Here is a 6000-nt window from a genome sequence, read left to right on the forward strand (position 1 = left end):
CTTTCGGCTTTGTGTTCACCGAGTCTTCCCTCATCACCACCCCTTGCTAAAATGGGGAAATGTAATTTCCCTTCCCAGAGAGGGTGGGAGGTGCAGTGGGGGTGGCGGGAAGCTGGGGTTTCGGTCAATCTCAGCTCCTGACTCCCTGCTGCACTCTACAGTCCAGCCATCCCCTTACTTCCCCACTCTTGGGTGAGCCGCCCCACTCTGCTTGCTAGTAGGTCCCAGAGACTCCAGCCCCTCTCCTGTTTCTCTTCTTTGTCACCATCATCCCAGTGCCATCACAGTCCATTGTCCTTCCAAAGATGGATGGCCAGGTAAGGGGATTGCCCATTAGAGGGGCCTTGGGGTTTTGAGTCATCCTTATGCTCTGCTGGTTTACCAGATGGCTGAGGGAGGGAGTGCCAGGGAGGTCAGTGTTCAGTGGGTGGCTGGGATGGAGCTTTGTATGAGGTGGTAGGGTCTCAGTCTGGGCAGAGTCAAGCGTTCAGTCTGTAGTCAGCTTCAGGGCGGGATGAGAACAGGTTCATTCAGGGCCAAGCTCAGACTTTAGCCAGGATCAGATCTAGGATTAGCACTGAGGACTTGGTCTAGAGCCAGACTCGAAACTTCATCTGGGGTCAACGCCCTGGCTCTGCCTGTGTTTGGGGTCAGAGCTATCAATGATGTGGGGGCCCTGTGTGGAACCAGTTAAGGTTGGGCTCAGAGCTCAGACCAGACCGGGCACAAACTTCAGTCTGCGGCCAACATCCCAACCACTTGGGTGACTCAGGTCAGGGCTCAGGCTTGGGCCGAGTTAAGAGCTCAGTGGATGAGCAGAATCAGGGCTCAGCCCATGCCCAGGTTGGGGTTCTGTGAGGTCAGGATCAGGGCTCGGCCAGGTCCCCAAATTGCTCTGGTGTTTCTGCTCTGTAGATGGCTGTCAGGGCTGGTTACAGATCTCCCTTCCAGCGCTGCCCCGCCCCTCAGGCCCACCCTGGATTTCCCATCTTCAAGGAGAAGATGGGGTTTCTTGGTCTTCCCCCAAGCCCACTGCTGCCACTTTCCTTTTAGGACCCATGGGGTTTCCCTGCTGAGCCCTGGGGGTGTTACAGAAACCAAAGGGGCTTCCCCTTCCTATACCCTGCCTCTCCAGCTGTGCCTATGCACAGGGCTACCAGGGACCAACTCCCAGGGAAGTATCAGCACTGGCCAAGGAACCATGCAGAAGGCCACTGGAGAAGGAAAAGGAAGAGCGGCTGGCACCTGCCTATCCCGGACCAGTTTTCTTTGTAGCGCCCCCCAGTGGTGGCAGCCCGTTCCCCCACATCCCAGGCAACTGATACTCCTCCCTGTCGTCCCATCCATCCTGAGACTGATGCTGACAAGGCCCTGGCTGGTCTTGCTCACATCCCCGAGCCCTGCCGTTGTCCTGGAGGCATGGACACTCTGCCCCTTCCCCGACCACAGCCACTCCTGACTCTTTGCCATCACCCAGAGCCGCTTTACCTTTCAAACCTCGAACCCCATCTTCCACTCTCTGACCACAACCTCCTGACCTTCCTAACTGTCTCAGTGTTCCCTGGAACCTCCCGGCCCTTGCTGCTTCTCAATCTGGCTACGGCTGACTCCTCCAGCCTCACATCTCCCTCCAGCCCTCTTCTTGCTCCACCAATTGCTTCTTTGCCTTTGCACAGGCTGGTCTCTCAGCCTAGAATGCCCTCACTGCCTTCTCTGGAGTTCCCTTTCCCCAACCTTTTCTGTACCCAGACCCCTCAGCATGGGCTTTCTTCCCTGAATGGCTCATCCCTTCCTGCCGTGAATCCTGCCTCCAGTGGACATCTCACATTTCTTTGTCTTGCCCACTCTATCCACACTCATACCTCTCCAGCCTTACTGGCCTCCTCCTGGCTCTTAGAACATCCTGCCTCAGGACCTTTGCACTTGCTGTTCTGCTTCATGTGTGCAAAGCTCACTCTCTCCTTACTACTGTGCACCAATGTCTCCTTCACAAATAAGATCTTCACTGACTACCCTGATAAAAGGTGACCCTGCCCCTGGAACTCTCTATTCCCTTCCCTGTACTATTTTTCTGCATAGCACTTTAGATATCAAATGTTTTTAGATATTGAACATTTTCTCTCTCTCTCTTTTTTTTTTTTGTTCTGTCTCCAGGCACTAGAATATGGGTTCCACAAGGATGGGAATTTTTGCCTGTTTTATGCACTGATTTATCCTCAGTAGCTAACAAGAGCATGTTCTCAATAAATCATTGAACCAATCTGTCTTCTCCCAACAAGTGTCTAATCCAGGTTTTGCTTATGGCTGGTGAGCTGTAAACTGCCAAGATGAAAGTCTGGGACGAGCAAAGCCCTGAGGTCTCACAACCAGCTTTCTCCCAGTCTGGCCAAGGTTTCAGCCAGGTGCTGAGTGGGTAAGGAAGCACCCGGGCTGCTGAGCACTGGCCCTGGAAGAGATCTTAGTAGATCCTTGGCAAAAAGCCAGAGGGCCAGTGAAGGCTGTGCCAGCCTCTGCCCACATCCTTGAAGGATGGGCCTGAGTCTACCACCTGGGCCTCAGCTTCCACAAGTAGATCTTGGCTGGTGGGTTGAGGCTTGGGCTGGGGCCAGCAGGAAATGGAAGGGATGTGGTGAGGGGTAACAACTGCTGGAAAGAGCTCTAGACTCTGGTGTGCAGCGAACCCTCCTGGTGACCTCAAGTGAGTCACTAGCCTGCTCTGGACCTCAGTTTCCTCATTGAAGAGTGATAACAATTTTCAAATGCTGCCACGATGATTACATAGAGAAATTAAAACCCAGATGATTAAAAAACAGAGAGAGAGAAAGGAACCATCTGCCAATTTTTCTGATTATTTTCCAAGCCCTGTTACAGCTCTGACCATGTGGGGCACTCCATGGGGTTGCATGGGAATCCTGAGTTCAGGAAGCAGAAGTTAGAAGCCTCAGATGTGACATCAGGACAGAATCAGGGCGGGGAAATCTTGTTCAAGGTTACAGAGCAGATCAGTGGCAGAATGAAGACTGGAACTCAATTCCCTCGTTTTCAGCCTGGGCTGGCCAGGGGAATCCCTGGGCCCCATGATGTCAGCTTCGAGGTTTGGAACTAACCCCCTGGTGAAACCAAGATGGCCTTCAGTGAAGGCAGGAAGACTGAGGGGGGAGGTAAGGCCAGGTTGGAGCTGGGGTCACACTGCTGTCTCCAAAACACAAGTGATAAGACCCAGAGGCTAGGCACAGCACCCATCAGCTCTTGCAAGATGAGAGGTGAATAAAATCCTACATCCCAGCCCTGATCATTGCACCCCTTGTATGCATGCACCTTGCTCCTCGCTACATCTATGGTTTCTTCTGCAGGTCTCGGGAGTAAAAGAACTTGCCCACCAATGCAGGAGACACAGGGGATGTGGATTTGATCCGTGGGTCGGGAGGATACCCTGGAGGACGAAATGACAACCCATTCCAGTATTCTTGCCAGGATAATCCCATAGACAGAGGAGCCTGGTGGGCCACAGTCCTTGGGGTTGCAAAGAGCTGGACACGACTGGAGTCGCAGCATCCTGCCCTGTGCTCAAGGCAGCAGTGAGGCAGCTTGGGTGCCACGACCCCCCCCCCGACCTTGGGTGCATCTCTTATGGGACAACCAACCCTGGGGGTGGGGCAGGGGAAGTCTAGCAAGAAAAAAAGGCTTCTCACCCTCAGTCCCTCCTTTTTTTCTCCCATAGCGGGGCACTCTCTAGGTCACAGCAGGCACATGGGGAGAGCTGAGAGAAAGGGGGTGCAGGGGCCACCTTGCCATCCACAAGACGTTCATCACTGGACATTCTATGAAAATGACATATGAATACAGGGGCAGGAAGATTGTGCTTCACGGAATGTGAGGAGGTGGGAAAGCCAGCTCTGTTGAGTGCCAGGAAGGAAGAGTTTGAAACCCAGGAGTCAGGGCTGCAGAGAAAAAACACCAGCCTGGGGGTGAAAAGTCCCAACGCAAGTCCCCGCTCCTCTCTGCCCAAACGTGCTGGGCTTCAGTTTCCCCATCGGGAACATGAGGCCCGCCATCCCAGCCCTGTCTTCCTCTCAGCCCAAATGAGAAGGCAAAATTAGGAAGCAAGAGGGTTTCAAGCCTCAGGACTCCACTGGGGAGTCAGACAGACCTTTTGCAGCTCCAAGAGTTTCCAGGGTGACCTTGGACAAGGCAAAAAACCTCCCTGTGCTTGGTTCCTCTACCAAGTGGGGACACTACTCCTGCCAGCCAGCTGCGACAGCAGTGACGATTATAGACATAAATGCCTGGCACTGCCGCTGAGCAGCTGTGTGTTCTTAAGCAAGTTATGTAACCTCTCTGTGCCTAGGTTCATCATCTCTAACCTGAGGAAAGGAGACTTCGCTGGTGGTCCAGTGGTTAAGAATCTGCCTTCCAATGCAGGGGACGTTGGTTCAGTTCCTGCTCAGGTAACTGAGATCCCACATGTCTCGGGGCAACTAGAGAAGCATGAACTCCACGGCTACTGAGCCACAAGCGCTAGAGCCTCTGCTCCCCAGGAGAAGCCCGCCCACTGCCGGGAGAAGCCCTTGCGCAGCAGCAGAAGGCCACGTGGCAACTAGAAATAGCCCGCACCACAGCAAAGACCCAGCGCAGCCCAGAGGAAAACAAAATGAGGAAAATAATCCAAAGTCATAAGACTACTTAGAGGATTCAATGAGCTATTGTTTGCAAAGTGCTTAGAAGGGGGATTGGCACATAGTAAAGCTGTAAGTTTTAGCTCTTTGTAGTTGGAGAAGGAAATGGCCACCCACTCCAGTGTTCTTGCCTGGAGAATCCCAGGGACAGGGGCGCCTGGTGGGCTGCTGTCTATGGGGTCGCACAGAGTCGGACACAACTGAAGTGACTTAGCAGCAGCAGCAGCAGTAGTATAAGGCCTGGTTCACAAGCTCTTAGGAAACGCTGCTGCTGCTGCTAAGTCACTTCAGTTGTGTCCGACTCTGTGCGACCCCAACGCTGGTTGTCATTAATAAATACTCTGGGATGGTTGTTATCAATGGGCAAAGAAAGGCTAAAGAGTTGCAAGAAAAGAGTGAGGAAGAGGGCTTCCCTGGTGGCTCAGTGGTTAAGGAATTCACCTGCCAGTGCAGGAGACGTAGGTTCGATCCTTGGTCTGGGAAAATCCCACATGTCTTGGAGCAGCTGAACCCGTGCACCACAACGGCTGAGCCTGTGCTCCAGAGCCCGGGAACCGCAACTGTTGAGCCCACGTGCCGCCCAGGCATGTAGAGTCCATGCTCCACAACTAGAGAAGCCACCACAACCAGAAGCCTGCACACCACAACCAAGAGCAGTCCTTGCTTGCTGCAACTAGAGAAAAGCCTGTACAGTGATGGAGACCCAGCACACAGCCAAAAACAAATAAATAAAATTAAATATATAAAAAATGAGAGAGCGACTGAGGAGGGAACAGAAGAGGCTGCAGTTAGAGCTTGGGACGTTCAGACAGGTTTGGAGTGCAAATGGGGGTCCCCAGGCCAAAGGAGCCTGGTAACAGAGACGTGCCTCTCTGGAGCACAGTCTGGGCCTGAAGCAGAGGTGTCTGGGAGACAGCCCTCCAAGCAGGCCCTGGGCCACAGTGTGGACAGCCTTGGATCTGAGCACCACTGGTTGGGACTCGCTTCCTAGCTTGGGTGAGGTTTCGTCAAGCCTCCCTAAGAAGAGAACTTGGAATGAAGACTGACTCTGGGCTGAGCCCTGGGCCAGGCCCTGCTAAGTGTCTGAGAGAGACAGCGGGCCCTGGGCCAGCACCAGGTCGTCCAGCAGCCCTACCTCTGAGGCTGACCCTAGGCCCCATGCCAACCCCGGGCCCCTCAGCTGGCAGCTGCCATGAGGTCTCTCCCACCCCTAACTGCTGTGTCTGTTACTTAATCCTGAGCACTGCACTTGGAGCCCCTTGGTGAGTGGACAGTTCACTTCCCAGAAATGGGACACGAACCGTCCACTCACCAAGGGGCTCCA

Source organism: Oryx dammah, unplaced genomic scaffold (assembly GCF_014754425.2).
Source record: "Oryx dammah isolate SB20612 unplaced genomic scaffold, SCBI_Odam_1.1 HiC_scaffold_2, whole genome shotgun sequence".
Lineage (NCBI taxonomy): Eukaryota > Metazoa > Chordata > Mammalia > Artiodactyla > Bovidae > Oryx > Oryx dammah.